At 38.6% G+C, this 16,878-nt stretch overlaps 1 protein-coding gene across 10 annotated transcripts in view; it reads left to right on the top strand.

Annotated features, from left to right (window-relative positions):
• AGTPBP1 (ATP/GTP binding carboxypeptidase 1) overlaps positions 1-16,878 on the top strand; it is a 195,711-nt gene that overhangs the window by 4,780 nt on the left and 174,053 nt on the right. The window contains exon 1 of one of the 10 annotated variants that reach the window (XM_009456800.5): positions 13,374-13,500. The exons of the other annotated variants lie outside the window; for them this stretch is intronic. The gene's annotated coding sequence lies outside the window, so the exon portion shown is untranslated. Of the gene's footprint in view, positions 1-13,373; positions 13,501-16,878 lie in introns of those variants that run through there. 10 annotated transcript variants of the gene reach the window in all.

Genomic DNA, 16,878 nt, shown 5'->3' with positions numbered 1-16,878 from the left:
ATTCAGTATGTAGCAGAAATGGTTCATGGAAAGTTCCCATTTTGTCACATAAAAAGGTGCATAAAAATTAATTTTTACTGTTTCAAGGACATTCTTAAGTGACATTGGCTTTTTCTTGTCTTTTTATTTTTTATTTTTTGAGATGGAGTCTTGCTCTGTCGCCCAGGCTGGAGTGCAGTGGTGCAATCTCTGCTCACTGCAAGCTCCGCTTCCTGGCTTAACGCCATTCTCCTGCCTCAGCCTCCCGAGTAGCTGGGACTACAGGCGCCTACCACCACGCCTGGCTAATTTTTTGTAGTTTTAGTAGAAATGGGGTTTCACCGCGTTAGCCAGGATGGTCTCGATTTCCTGACCTTGTGATCCGCCCGTGTCCGCCTCCCAAAGTACTGGGATTAGAGGCGTGAGCCACGGCTAGCTTTTTCTTGTTTTATAATTGTTGGTGGTTGATGGTGACTTTAATTCAGTCCAAGATGCCAGTAATTTTAAGATTTTAAATTTTAGTATTATACAAATAGTTTTGAACTTGTGGGTCCCCTAAAAGAGTGTCAGGACCACAGGGGCCCATGCACCGTGCTTTTAGAACTTCTGGATTTAAATCTTAAAGAGGCTTTCTCACAAACGTTTGATTAAGAAGTGAAGTGGTAGTGACAGTCTCTTGTTTGCTTTTGTTTTACGCTTTGGGTAAAGGTAAAGGTCTTATTAAAAAAAAGTATTATAGCTAGATAGTAGGAATAAGCTCTACAGTGTTCTCTAGCACTATAGGATGACTGTAATTGATAATATATACTTTCGAATAGCCAGGAGGATATCAAATGCACAGAAAGAAATGATAAATGTTTGAGATGATAGATTTGCTAATTACCCTGATCTGATTGCTATACATTACATGTATCAAAAGATCACTGTGCCTCATAAATACATATGATTATTATGTGCCAGTTAAAAAATTTAAAGAAAAATATTTTAACATACAAAATTAAGTACAGTAAAGGTTATTCACAGAAAGTTTCTTAATGGTTTTAGTCAGGTGCTGATACAATGGGATTATAGTATTAGTAATCTGAATACCATCTAAAAACAAAAATCAGACCTGGTAGTACATTTCTATATAAATGTTCAAATTTAACATTTTGGGAATGTAAATATTAAACAGTGAAGGCACAACGTGAAAAGCTCCACTAATATCTAACTCATAAGTTTAAAAAAAAGCGACCTGGTTTCCCTTCTTAATCTCTGCTCATTTCTCACTTAATTCATGCTGAGAATGAACTGCCCTATGGAGAAATGCCAGGCACTTGCTGTCTTTGCCTCACATTTTTCCTTAAGGGGAAAATGATTTAAAATTATGAAGATTATAAGGATATTGGTTATATAGGGATTAAAAACAATAATAAAGTCAGCCAGAGGGATTTATGGTCGGATAATGTTAATAAAAATCTGAACACTGCCTACATGTAATAGAGTTTAATGAATTAAAAAATATTATTTTAACAAGAACTCTTTAGGTTTATTAATTTATGGTCAACACACTTTCTAGACTCCTTTTTGGTGCATGGTGAAAACTAATCTCTCACCTTTTAATTTAATCTTATTGATTTTAACTTTTATTTATATTTGAAACAACTTTTTTCCCAATTTTTAACACAAGGTTCATATTTTGATCTTTAAAAAAATATTTATTTTAAAAATTGGTGGTAAAACATATATAACATAAAATTTACCATTTAAATCACTTTTAAGTGTGTAGTTTAGTGGCATCAAGTATATTCACATTGTTGTGCGGCAGTCACCACCATACATCTATGGAACTTCTTTTATCTTCTCAAATTGAAACTCTGTATATATTAAACAATTACTCTCCCCCTCCCCCATAATCCATTCCCTGGCAGGCACTGTTCTATTTTCTGTTGCTATGAATTTGACAACTCTGAGTAGGTCACATGAGTGGAATCAATCATACAGCGTTTATCTTTTTGTGACTGGCTTATTTCATTTAGCACAATGTCTTCAAGGTTCGTTCATGTTGTACCGTGTGTCAGGACTTTCTTTTTAAGGCTGGATAATCTGTTGTATGTATATACCAGATTTTGTTTATGCATTCATCCGTTGATGAATGGACACTTGGGTTGCCTGTGAATAATGCTGCTTTGAATCTAGGTATGTAAACATCTCTTCAAGACCTTGCTTTTTATTTATTTATTTTTAAAATTTTTTTAGATGGAGTCTCGCTGTGTTGCCCAGGCTGGAGGGCAGTGGCGCCATCTCAGCTCACTGCAACCTTCGCCTCTGGGTTTAAGTGATTCTCCTGCCTCAGCCTCCTAAGTAACTGGGACTACAAGTGTGTGTCACCATGCCTGGCTAATTTTTTTTTGTATTTTTAGTAGAGACGGGGTTCTACCGTATTAACCAGGATGGTCCCTGTCTCCTGACTTCATGATCCACTTGCCTCGGCCTCCCATGGAAGACCTTGCTTTCAATTCTTTTGAGTATATACCCGGAAGTGGAATTGCCAGATTGTATGGTAATTCTATTTTTAATTTTTCAAGGAACCTTCATACTGTTTTTCATAGTGGCTGCACCATTTTATATTCCTATCAATAGTGCACAAAGATTCTAATCTATGCACATCAACACTTACTATTTTGTGTTTTTGTTTTGTTTTTGGTAGCAGCCATCCTAATAGCTACGAAGTGATATCTTGTAGTTTTGATTTGCCTTCATGTTGCTGTATTTGGTTTCCTAGTATTTTGTTGAAGAGTTTTGCATTAATGGTCATAAAGAATACTGGTCTGTCATTTTCTTGTAACATCTGTCTGACTTTGGTATCAGGGCTGTACTGGCCTTATAGAATGAGGTAGGAAGCGTTCCTTCTTCACTTTTCTGGAAGAGTTGAAAAGAGCTGGACTTTTTTTTTTTTAAGTATTTTGTAGAATTTACCAGTGAAGCCATCAGATTCAGGGCTTTGCTTTGTAAGGAGGTTTTTTGTTTGTTTATTTCAGACGGAGTCTCTCTTTGTCGCCAGGCTGGAGTGCAGTGGTGCCATCTTGGCTCACTGCAACCTCTGCCTCCTGGGTTCAAGCGATCCTTCTGCCTCAGCGTCCTGAGTAGCTGGGACTACAGACACGCGCCACCACGCCCAGCTAATTTTTTGTATTTTTAGTAGAGACAGGGTTTCACCATGTTGGCCAGGCTGGTCTCGATCTCTTGACCTTGTGATCCACCCACCTTGGCCTCCCAAAGTGCTGGGATTACAGGCGTGAGCCACCGTGCCCAGCCTGTAAGGAGGTTTTTAATTACTGATTACATCTCCTCAATAGTTATGGGTCTATTTAGATTTTCTATTCCTTTGTGGTTCAGGCTTGGTAGGTTTTGTGTTTCTAGGAATTTATCTAATCTAGGTTATCCAATTTGTTGGTGTACTGTTGTTCACAGTACTCTGTTATAATCCTTTTTGGTTTTGTGGAATTGGTCATGAATGTCTCTCCTTTCATTTCTGATTTTAGTAATTTGAGTCCTCTCTCTTTTAAATCTTGCTAAAGGTTTGTCAGTTTTGTTAATCTTTTCAAAGCACCAACTTTTGGTTTTGTTGATTTCTTTATTGTTTTTCTAGTCTCTATTTTAATTATTTCTCCTCTGGTCTTTTTTATTTTCTTCCTTCTGCTCACTTTGGGTTTAGTTCTTCTTTTTGTAGTTCCTTAGTTGTAAAGATAGGTTGTTTTGAGAGCTGTCTTCCTTTTTAATGTGTTTATGTCTATAGATTTTCTCCTCAGCACTGCTTTTGCTATATCCTGTAAGTTTTGGTATGTCGTGTCTTTGCTTTCATTTGTGTCTATTTTCTGGTTAACCCAGTGATTTCTTCTTTGATTCATTGGTTAAGAGTACATTGTTTAATTTCCATAAATTTGTGTATTTTCCAGTTTTCTTTCTCAGATTGATTTCTAACTTAATCCTGTTGTGAGGTTGGAGAGCACACTTTGTATGATAAATATCTTTTAAAATCAATTGAGACTTAATTTGTATCCTAATATGTGGCCTGTTTTGGAGAATGTTCTATGTGCACTTGAGAGGAATTTATATTCTGTTGTTGAGTACCTTGTTCTAAATATATGTTAGATCTAGTTGATTCATTGTGTTGTTCAAATCATCTCTCTCTTCACTTCTTTCTGGTTGTTCTTTTCCTCATTGAGAATGGTGTATTAAGTCTCCACCTTTTATTATAGAAGTATTTCTCCCCATAATTATGTTAATTTTTGCCTCGTGTTTTGATGATCTGTAACTACTTCATATATTTTGTTGGTGTGTAAATGTTTATAATTGTTTTATCTTCTTGCTCTATTGAACTTTTTATTAATATATAATATACTTTTTCTCTTGTAAACTTATTTGATTCAGAGTCTGTTTTGTCTGATACTAGTATAGCCCTTCCTGCTCTCTTTTGGTTACTATTTGCATGGAATATCTTCTTCCATTCTTTCACGTTCCATGTATTTGTGCAATGGGATCTAAAGTAAGTCTCCTGCAGACAACATACAGTTGGATCATTTAAAAAAATCTATTCTGCCAGTCTTTGTGTTTTGATTGGCAAATTTAATCCCTTTACATTTAAAGTAATTACTTCCTAAAGTAAATTACTTATTTCTGTTCTTTGTTTTTTATATGCCATATTAGCTGTTTTTATTCCTCATATTTTATATATTTTGATTTATATTGGGATATTAGCTGGAGCTGACTTTGGGTTATAGTGGTTTTCTTCATAAAGTGGTTTCTTCAAAAAAACCCAAACCACTATTTGAGTTATAGTGGTTTCGTCATAGTCCCGTCCTGGCTAACATGGTAAAACCCCGTCTCTACTGAAAATACAAAAAATTAGCCGAGCGTGGTGGTGGGCGCCTGTAGTCCCAGCTACTTGGGAAACTGAGGCAGGAGAATGGCCGGAACCCAGGAGGTGGAGCTAGCAGTGAGCTGAAATCACACCGCTGCACTCCAGCCTGGGCGACAGAGCAAGACTCTGTCTCAAAAAAAAAAAAAAAAAAGGGTCATAGTCATAGGTTAGAGGCAGAGAAAAATGTGTGTTTCAAGGTAAGATTTTAAATCTCATTTATCATCTGTATAGACTTAGAAATTTTGGCTTTGTTTAAGTCTGAAAATAGTTGAAATCTGAGTTGGAGGAAGAGTTATTTTAAACAAATCATTTAATAGTTGAAGGGTAATGAGATTCTGCTCTTCAAACCTACCTCATTTATTGATAGCAAAATGGAAATGTCACAAAGCAAAACTAATTAGACTTTTTATAAGTATCTGAACATTTTTTGTGGAGTAGTGTGTGAACCTTACAGATTTGTTTGGTTTTGATAAGAATGCATGATCAGGAAAGATACATAAGCTTTTTGTAGATTTACTCTTACCCATACTTTTTGATAAAATTAATGACAATAAAATAGGTGAAATCAATTTTCCTGTTTGAAGATTGGACTAAAATATAACATAATCATTGGGCTGGGCTTGGTGGCTCATGCCTGTAATCTCAGTACTTTGGGAGGCCAAGGTGGAAGAATTGCTTGAGCCCATGAATTTGAGACCAGCCTGGGCAATATGACAAGACCCGGTCTCTACAAAGAATGAAAAAAACAATTAGGTGGCTGGTGGTGTGTACCTGTGGTCCCAGCTGAGGCAGAAGGATTACTTGAGCCCAGGAGGTTGAGGCTGCCGTGAGCCTTGTTTGTGCCACTGTACTGTAGCCTGGGTGACAGAGCAAGACCGTGTCTCAAAAACAAACAAACAAACACACACAAAAAAACCAAAACACTTCCCTCCCCGAAAAAAAAACCCTGCCAAACTACTTCTAAAGTAATTGCACCATTGTACATTCCTGTCAGCAATGTGTGAGGGTTCCAGTTTCCCACATCCTTGCTAACACTTGTTGTTATCTGTCTTTTTAAAGTTTAGCCATTCTATTGGTTGTGAAGTGGTATCTCATAGTAGGCTAAGTTTCAAAATAGCAGTTAGGCATAACAGGAGTGATAGTACTTTAAGATGAAGTTAATGTTCCAATTAAAATATTGAATAGGCTGACCTAGGAATGGTTCTTGACCCTGGCTATGCATGATTAGTATCACTTCCTAATTTAAAAAAGTTGATGTCACAACTTCATTTCATTTCTGAGGATATTGTACGATTCCTCTCCTACTCCATGGCCCAAATCCTTCATTTAAAAATAAAACAGTAAAGACACACTTGTAGAGAAAGAACTACTCTCCCTTAAGCAAAGAGAGGGTTTACCATAGGCTGCTAAATAGTTTAAAGAATTGTTGGCATGTATCAGTATGGGTTCAATCAGGAGATAGAAACCAGATAGTAATTTAACAGGGGAAGAATAATACAAGGAATTATTGACTGTAACAGGGGATTGGAGTAATAAGAGATTTACCAGTGAGAAGTAAAGATAATGCTAAAGAATATAGGAATAGCAGATATAAGGAGCAGTGACTATCCCAGGACTAAGATAGAGTGCGTTTCCATCTTCCAAATGAACTTAGATCTTATTGGAAAGGGCACGTTCAAGGCTATGTCAAAGGGCAAGTTCAAGCTATGGTACAGCACTAGTGGCATTTGCTGGAAATTTACCCCTTAGGGTACCAGGGAATGCTGTTTATGAAGAGGTATCTCATCAGAGACCTCTACTACAAAACTACCTAGGCTCTTGTTGGAAAAGCAGCACACACTGAGGAGCCTGGTGGTAGAAGAACCATCCTTGTTGAAGGAGTGGGTCCCTGGAAAAGCCTTGCCTACTGGAGCCAAGTGAATGCCCTGGAACTAGGAAGCCCAATTCTTTTCCCTTGCAATGCTTTTCCAGCGCTGTCTACTGACACAGCTTAATGTCATGTCAGCTGGCAGATAAAAAAGATATTTAAAGGACACAAATTCATTTTCACAAAGCAGACAAAAAGGGCGAATTGGGAGATGAGGGGCAATAAATCAATATCTGGCACAGGCATTAAGTGGCTTACTTAGGAGGAATTAAGTTGGGAGATCTGAAGAAAGAGACATAGGTTGAGCTTTAAGGAACAACTCTCACATCTTACCACAGAACTGGGAAACCAAGAGAGTTACCTCTTTTATGATTAGGAAACCTCTGGTCTAATTGTGAAATTGCTTCTAGAGCTTCATTTCTGGAACCACACTGCTGTTTCAGAATCTGGAAACAGTTGAGGTCAGGAGGCTCTGGTGATCAGGAACCTCAGACTATCCTTACTAGCTGTAGAACCATGTTGGGCCTGTTCTGGTGTGCACCAGCTGCCTGCTAGTGACTGCCCCAACTTTTCTAAATCTTTATACCCTGGAGGAGCTGTGAAATAACTTTTAGGTCTCTTGTCTTTTTGATAATAGCCATTCTAACAGGTGTGAGGTGATGATATTTCACCGTGGTCTTGAATTCCATTTCTCTGATAAGCGATGTGGAGCAACTTTTTATATACCTGTTGGCTATTTTAATATATTCTTTGGAAGAGTATTCAGGTCTTTTGCTGATTTTTTAATTGGGTCATTCTTTTTTTTTTGCTATTGAGTTGTGTTTCTTATGTATTTAAGATATTAACCCCTTGTATCTTGAGATAAGCTATATATCTAGATGTATGGCTGGCACATACTTTCTCCGAACCTATAGGCTGTCTTTCATTTGTTATTTCCTTTGGTGTGCAGAACTTTTTAGTTTGACGTAGTAGTCCCATTTGTTTTTGTTTTTGTTGCCCATACTTTAGATCCTATGCAAAAAATTGCCAAGACCAGTGCTGAGCAACTTGTTCACTGTGTTTTCTTCTAAGAGTTTTATGGTTTAGGTCTTACATTTAGGTCTTTAATTCAGTTAGTGTAATGTTTTCAAGGTTCATTTATGTTGTAGCGTGTATTGAACTTCATTGCTTTTTATGGCTGAATAGTATTCCGTTGTATATTTCTACCATGTATTGTTCATTCATCTATTGGTGGGCACTTGGGTGGTTTTCATCTTCTGACTGTTGTGAGTAATGCTGCTTCATTCTTTGGCATGTGGATATCAAGTTGTTCCAGCACCATTTGTTGAAGAGACTATTTTTTCTAACTGAATGGACTTGACACGCATGTCAAAAATCGATTGGCCATAGATATATGAGTTTATTTCTGGACTTTCATTCCATTGGTCTGTATGTCTGTCTTTATGCTACTACTAGCTGATTTTAATTAATGTTATTTATTTAGGTTGGTGTGAAAGTAATCACAGTTTTTGCCATTACTTTTAATTAAAAGTACAATTAACATTAAAAGTGATGGCAATAACTGTGATTACTTTTGCACCTAATATACCATGAAAATTATTGACAATATCAAATAGCAAAGCTATTAAAAACCATAAGCCAAAGTAATACTAATAAAAATATAGTCCAAGTCATAATTTATGTAAGATTTTGAAATAAGCCAACTTTTTTTTTTTTCCTGATTGGCAAGGTGAGGCTGAAATATAGGTCCACAAGTTAACAAAATATTTGTATGTGTTTTGATTTTTTTCATCTTTTCTAGGCTTTAACATATATAATAAAATTGCCTTTTAAAACTAAAAGAATGAAGTTCATCTTGTTCACATGAAACCTATTTTTGTTTTGTTTAATTTGAAATAAGCATTCACAGTTTTCATTTTTATCTGACATGAGACAGTTCCTCCTTGCTGTAGGTGCTTGTTAAGTAAGAAAAAACTTAAGAAGTTGAAAACTTGCAGCTAAATGTTCATTACTTTCCTATGATTGGCAGGACATTACTGGTTCAGGGAAATCCATAACTTTTTTAGGGGTAGATCAGTAAATCTCATCTCGAGTGTATAATCAAGAGCATAAATCTCATCTTAAGTGTATAATCAGTGAGGAGGAAGAGCAAAATTCCTCCTCCTCAAAGTTAAGTTCTCAGCCTGAGCACAAGATTCAGAGAAGGGGTTCCTTCCTCAGTCTTACGTTTATTTGAAAAGAAAAGGGAAATACTATTTACTTTTCCTTTTCAATATTTTTCTCCTATATCAGCAAGACTTGAGATTTGCAGATAAACATTCTTACTCACAAGCCCAAGAAACAATGGAAACATTTTAAGATTGCCTTTTTTTAATCACAGGATTTTTTTTCCCAAGAATCTTGTCACTTGAAGTAAATATATGTGTGTGTGTGTGTGTGTGTGTGTATATATATATAAATATATATTTTGAGACACGCTCTTGCTTGAGTATAGTGATGCAGTCATAGCTCACTGCAACCTTGAACTCCTGGACTCAGGGATTCCTCTTGCTTCAGCCTCCCAAGCAGCTGGGATTACAGCCATATGCCACCATACCCAGCTAATTTTTTTAATTTTTTAATTTTTTTGTAGAGATGGAGGTATCACTATGTTACCCAGGCTGGTCCAGAACTCCTGGCCTCAAGTGATCCTCTTGCCTTGGTCTCCCCAAAGCACTTGGGATTACAAGTGTGAACCCACACAACTGGCCTTAAAAATATTTTCTCTAAGGCCTGGCAGAGAGTTGTTCAGTTACTTCATGTGATAACAAATGTTTGTAGATTGGGCCATTCTTCATTCTCAAAATACTTGGCAAAATCTGGTCTGCTGTGTTTGTGAAAGTACTCCTGGAATTCGTCTTTCAGCTTAGATACCTGTTGAGAATTCTTCTGCTAAGCCACTGTATTTCTGTATGTAGTAGATTTATGTCCTCTTTATCCACGTTTTTACACAGTTCTTTAAACATTTTTGAATGAACAGGTTTTTATATAACAGTTAATACTTTTTTGGAGCTTCAATTAGAACTTTAAAAATTTCCTTTCCTAGGGCTTTTGACACCAGCATCTCTCTGTGAAGAAAACACTGTGTTGTGAAGTGGGGTTTGCTTTTATTTTTTTGAGACGATGTCCCCCTCTGTTGCCCAGGCTGGAGTGCAGTGGTGCAGTCTCGGCTCACTTCAGCCTCCATCTCCTGGGTTCAAGTGATTCTTCTGCCTCAGCCTCCCGAGTAGCTGGGATTACAGGTGCGTGCCACCATGCCCGGCTGATTTTTGTATTTTTGGTAGAGACGGGGTTTCACCATATTGGCCAGGCTGGTTTCGAACTCCTGACCTCAGGTGACCTGACCACCTCATCCTGGAGTGCTAGGATTACAGGCGTGAGCCACCACACCCGGCCGAATTTTGGAGCACTTTGGATTTCAGATTTTCAGATTTGGGGTGCTCAACATGTACTGTAGAACTTTTTTCAGTTTCTCTTTCTGTATCTCATATAAACATTTTACTGATCTTTTACTCAGTGTAATTTTATACTTTTTTATTATAATTATAGTAGATTCTCACCACCAATTGTGTGACTTTCCCTTTTCTGGGCAATAAATTCTACTACTATGTAACTTGCTGCCTCAGTCTTTTCACTGATTTTTTTTAAAACAAAATCTTTATTCTGTTTGTTTTGAGATTCCAGTATATTTGACACTTAACTTGTCAAATGAATGTAATTTGTATTTAAGTGTCTTTTGAATTTTGCTGGAACCATTGCTGTATTTGTAAAGTTGTTTTCCACAGACAACACAAAATGGTATAGGAAAACTTAGTACAGCCCATGTATACATCCATTGATACTTATTTGCATTGTAAAGAGGGACTTGTTTTATGTCTCTTGATGCACTAGTGCGATGAAATGACTCACTAGATACAGTTCTTTACCAACCTTACTGGAATTTTCCTTTGGCCCTATTCTCACACTTCATCCTCAGAAATTACCACATCGGATTATCGGGCATTTGTAAAACACAGATGTTAATGTATAAGACTTAAGACCATAGCAAAAAACTAATTGAGAAAAATCACAAAACTAAATTTTCATGATATAACTCCATTGTAATTTTGTCCATGTTTTGCAAAGCTTGCGCCAAATAGCAAAACATTGGGGGTAACTGAGTTGCAACATGTAAACATTTTTCTTTTTTTTTTTTTTGTTTTTTGTTTTTTTTTTTGAGACAGAGTCTTGTTCTGTTACTCAGGCTGGAGTGCAGTGGCGTGAACATGACTCACTGTAGCCTCAATCTTCCAGGCTCAAGCGATCCTTCTACCTCAGCCTCCCATGTAGCTGGGACCATAGGTGCATGCCACCACACTGGCTATTTTTTTTTTTTTTTTTTTTTGAGATGGAGTCTTGCTGTGTCTCTCAGGCTGGAGTGCAAGTAGCATGATCTTGGCTCACTGCAAACTGCAACCTCTGCCTCCTGGGTTCAGGCAATTCTCCTGCCTCAGCCTCCCGAGTAGCTGGGATTACAGGCATGTGCCACCACGCCTGGCTAATTTTTTTTGTATTTTTAGTAGAGACGGGATTTCGCCATGTTGGCCAGGCTGGTCTCGAACTCCTGACTTCAGGTGATTCGCCCGCCTTGGCCTCCCAAAGTGCTAGGAATACAAGTGTGAGCCACTGCGCCTGACCTAATTTTTAAATTTTTTGCAGAAATGGCGTCTCCCTATATTGCGCAGGCTAGTCTCGAACTCTTGGGCTCAAGCAGTTCTCCCACCTTGGCCTCCCAAAGTGCTGGAATTACAGGTGTAAGCCACTGTGGCTGGCCTTTTCATCAGAATTAAAATTTCTCTCCAATTTTCCATTACACTTGTAGAGCTTTTTCGCTTATATCAGGTAGTTGGCGGTGCCTATGGGGAGGTTTGTGGAGGTAATTTGAGGGAGAGGCTGATGTTCATTAGCCACCTACCATCCTCCCCCTATGCGTAGCAACCACCAGTTATCAAGGACAACTGTATCTCAATAAACATGGTTTTACCGTGCACTACCACATGGCTAATTTCTAACACAATTGTTAATGAGGTTGTTCATTTACTGTCAATACTGCCATTGCTTGATGCACAAAAGTTAAAAAAAATTTTTTTTTAATTTTTTGGTTAAATTTCTGATCTCTCAAAGAACTCAAGCAGTATCTTCAATATCTTGTGGACTCCAGGTTGAGAATCCCTGCCTTACACTCTGGGACCTCTTCATACATTGTTGTAGAAAAACTGAACATGTCTGTGTCTATGCTTTCCTCTATAATCAGGCAGCTTTTGCTCATCTTCGAAATCTCTCACAAGTGACGAATTTGGTAGACTTAAGTTACATCTGGAAGTGTAGCTGCAGGGTGCAGGGGAGTCTGGGAAATGCTTTTTGGTTTTTAAACTTCCAAGTTCCTGTGGTATAGGAAGGCACGGTAGAGGGAAATTGGGATAGATACTGTGTGCCATTATACCGTATCTGCCATATTACTGGATTTTTAAAAATGAAGACTTTCTTGCTTGTTTGTGTAGTAAAATTTTTTTTCAAAAGAAAACTTAAGAGCATTCATTAATTAAAAAATTTATTTAGCACCTGCAATGTGCTGGCATTCTTCTAGATACTTGGGAGGCATTTAGTAAGCAAAACAAAGATCCATGGCCTCATGCAGCTTTAATTCCAGTGGAAAGAGATAGATAATAGGCATAATACATTGTTAAATTAGTTGTCTGTGTTATTGTGTGAATAAAAAGAATCAAGTAGTGGCCAGTGAAGTCTTAGATATTATACCATGTGAGTATTTATGCGGATATGGTTTTCCCCACAACCTTGAGGAAATAATCTATTTTGGTTGCTTTTGTAGTAAACAGTGGTGATAAATGGCTAAGGGTCTAGGATAAAGTAGATTGTGGCATTAATGTATGTGTTATGATGTGGCATATATTGAGCATTTGTAAGTTTATAGAAATAAACTGATTGTTCTCTCAAAAACTGGTTTTGACACAGGTTTGTATATAACTGGTTATTCAGTAATGATAATTTTCAAAGTTGTCTTAGTCTATTTGCACTACTACAACAAAATACCATAGAGTAGGTAGCTTATAAAGAACAGATGTTTCTTTCTTTCTTTTTTTTTTTTTTTTTTTTTGAGACAAAGTCTCACTCTGTTGCACAGGCTGGAGTGCAATGGTGTGATCTTGGCTCACTGTAACCCCTGCCTCCCAGGTTCAAGTGATTCTTCTGCCTCAGCCTCCTGAGTAGCTCGGATTACAAGTACTCACCACCACACCCGGCTAATTTTTGTATTTATAGTAGAGTTTGGGTTTCTCCATCTTGGCCAGGCTGGTTTTGAACTCCTGACCTCAAGTGATCCACCTTCCTCAGCCTCCCAAAGTGCTAGGATTATAGGCATGAGCCACCGTACCCGGCCAGATGTTTATTTCTAACAGTTCTGGTGGCTGGAAAGTTTAAGATCAAGATGCTGGCAGATTCATATCTGGTGAGGATCTGTTTCATGGTTCATAGATGGTGCCTTTTCATTGTGTGCTCACATGGTGGGAGGGAAGAGCTTTTTCTCTAGGGTTTCTTTTAGAAGGACACTCAACCCAGAGGAGGCTTCCAAGATGACCAAATAGGAACAGCTCCGGTCTGCAGCTCCCAGCGAGATTGATGGAGAAGACGGGTGATTTCTGCATTTCCAACTAAGGTACCTGGTTCATCTCAATGGGACTGGTTGGACGGTGGGTGCAGCCCACAGAGGGCAAGCTGAAGCAGCGCCTCACCTGGGAAGCGCAAGGGGTCAGGGGATTTCCCTTTCTTAGCCAAGGGAATCCATAACAGTCTGTACTTGGTGGAACGGTACACTCCTGCCCAAATACTGCGCTTTTCCCATAGTCTTCGCAACCCACAGACCAGGAAATTCCCTCCTGTGCCTGGCTCAGCAGGTCCCACGCCCATGGAGGCTTGCTCACAGCTAGTGCAGCAGTCTGAGATCAATGCTGCAGCTTGCTGGGGGAGGGGCGTCTGCCATTGCTGAGGCTTGAATGGGTGGTTTTGTGCTCACAGTGTAAACAAAGAGGCCAGGAAGCTCGAACTGGGTGGAGCCCACCGTAGCTCAGCAAGGCCTACTGCCTTTCTAGATTCCACCTCTGGGCAGTGCCTACCAGAAGAAAAGGCAGCAGACAGCTTCAGCAGACCTAATTTTCCCTGTCTGACAGCTCTGAAGAGAGCAGTGGCTCTCCCAGCATGGCGTTCGAGCTCTGAGAACGGACAGACTGCCTCCTCAAGTGGGTCCCTGACCCCCATGTAGCCTGACTGGGAGACACCTCCTTGTAGGGGCTGACAGACACCTCCTACAGGTGAGTGCCCCTCTGGGATGAAGCTTCCAGAGGAAGGATCAAGCAGCAGCATTTGCTGTTCTGCAGCCTCTGCTGGTGATACCTGGGCAAACAGGGTCTGGAGTGGACCTCCAGCAAACTCCAACAGACCTGCAGCTGAGGGGCCCGACTGTTAGAAGGAAAACTAACAGAAAGGAATAGCATCAACATCAAAAAAAAAGCACATCCACCTCAAAACCCCACCTGTAGGTCACCAACATCAAAGGCCAAAGGTGGATAAAACCACAAAGATGGGGAGAAACCAGAGCAGAAAAGCTGAAAAGTTCAAAAAACCAGAGCACCTCTTCTCCTCCAAAGGATTGCAGTTCCTCACTGCAAAGGAACAAAACTGGATGGAGAATGAGTTTGATGAGTTGACAGAAGTAGGCTTCAGAAAGGTTGGTAATAACAAACTTCTCTGAGCTAAAGGAGCATGTTCTAACCCATTGCAAGGTAGCTAAAAACCTTGAAAAAGGGTTAGATGAATGGCTAACTATAATAAACAGTATAAAGAAGACCTTAAATTACCTCATGGAGCTGAAAACCACAGCACGAGAACCTCGTGACGCATGCACAAGCTTCAATAGCTGATTCGATCAAGTCGAAGAAAGGATATTAGTGATTGAAGATCAAATTAATGAAATAAAGCAAGAAGACAAGATTAGAGAAAAAAGAGTGAAAAGAAACGAAGAAAGCCTCCAAGAAATATGTGACTATGTGAAAAGACCAAATCTGCGTTTGATTGGTGTTCCTGAAAGTGATGGGGAGAATGGATGCAAGTTAGAAAACAATCTTCAGGATATTATCCAGGAGAACTTCCCCTACCTAGCAAGGCAGACCAACATTCAAATTCAGGAAATACAGAGAACAACACATACATACTCCTTGAGAAGAGCAACCCCAAGACACATAATTGTCAGATTCACCAAGGTTGAAATGAAGAAAAAAATATTAAGGGCAGCCAGAGAGAAAGGTCGGGTTACCCTCAAAGGGAAGCCCATCAGACTAACAGTAGATCTTTCAGCAGAAACCCTACAAGCCAGAAGAGAGTGGGGGCTAATATTCAACATTCTTAAAGAAAAGAGTTTTCAACCCAGAATTTCATATCTAGCCAACTAAGCTTTATAAGTGAAGGAGAAATAAAATCCTTTGCAGACAAGCAAATGCTGAGAGATTTTGTCACCACCAGGCCTGCCTTACAAGAGCTCCTGAAGGAAGCACTAAACATGGAAAGGAACAACTGGTACCAGCCACTGCAAAAACATGCCAAATTGTAAAGACCATCAATGCTATGAAGAAACTGCATCAATTAACAGGCAAAATAACCAGCTAACATCATAATGACAGGATCAAATTCACACATAACAATATTAACCTTAAATGTAAATGGGCTAAATGCCCCAATTAAAAGACATAGACTGGCAAATTGGATAAAGAGTCAAGACCCATTTGTGTGCTGTATTCAGGAGACCCATCTCACATGCAAAGACACAAATAGACTAAAAATAAAGGGATGGAGGAAGATCTACCAAGCAAATGGAAAGCAAAAAAAAAAAAAAAAAAAAAAAAAAAAAAGCAGGGGTTGCAATCCTAGTCTCTGATAAAACAGACTTTAAACCAACAAAGATCAAAAGAGACCAAGAAGGCCATTACATGATGGCAAAGGGATCAATTCAACAAGAAGAGCTAACTATCCTAAATATATATGCACCCAATACAGGAGTACCCAGATTCATAAAGCAAGTCCTTAGAGACCAACAAAGAGACTTAGACTCCCACACAATAATAATGGGAGACTTTAACACCCCACTGTAAATATTAGATCAATGAGACAGAAGGTTAACAAGGATATCCAGGACTTGAACTCAGCTCTGGACCAAGTGGACCTAATAGACATCTACAGAACTCTCTATCCCAAATCAACAGAATATACATTCTTTTCAGCACCTCATTGCACTTATTTTAAAATTGACCACATAATCGGAAGTAAAACACTCCTCAGCAAATGCAAAAGAGCAGAAATCACAACAAACTATCTCTCAGACCACAATGCAATCAAACTAGAACTCAGGATTAAGAAACTCACTCAAAACTGCACAACTACATGGAAACTGAACAACCTGCTCCTGAATGACTACTGGGTACATAACGGAATGAAGGCAGAGAGATAAAGACGTTCTTTGAAACCAATGAGAACAAAGACACAACGTACCAGAATCTCTGGGACACATTTAAAGCAGTGTGTAGAGGGAAATTTATAACACTAAATGCCCACAAGAGAAAGCAGGAAAGATCTAAAATCGACGCCCTAACATCACAATTAAAAGGACTAGAGAAGCAACAGCAAACAAATTGAAAAGCTAGCAGAAGGCAAGAAATAACTAAGATTAGAGCAGAACTGAAGGAGAGAGAGAGACACACAAAAAATCCCTTAAAAAAATCAATGAATCCAGGAGCTGGTTTTTTGAAAAAAATCAACAAAATAGACCACTAGCAAGACTAATAAGGAAGACGTGAGAGAAGAATCAAATAGATGCAATAAAAAATGATAAAGGGGATATCACCACTGATACCACAGAAATACAAACTACCATCAGAGAATACTATAAATAGTTCTATGCAAATAAACTAGAAAATCTAGAAGAAATGGATAAATTCCTGGACACATACACCCTCCCAAGACTAAAACAGGAAGAAGTTGAATCTCT

Source organism: Pan troglodytes, chromosome 11 (assembly GCF_028858775.2).
Source record: "Pan troglodytes isolate AG18354 chromosome 11, NHGRI_mPanTro3-v2.0_pri, whole genome shotgun sequence".
Taxonomy (NCBI): domain Eukaryota; kingdom Metazoa; phylum Chordata; class Mammalia; order Primates; family Hominidae; genus Pan; species Pan troglodytes.
This window is presented reverse-complemented; position numbering and strand designations above follow the sequence as displayed.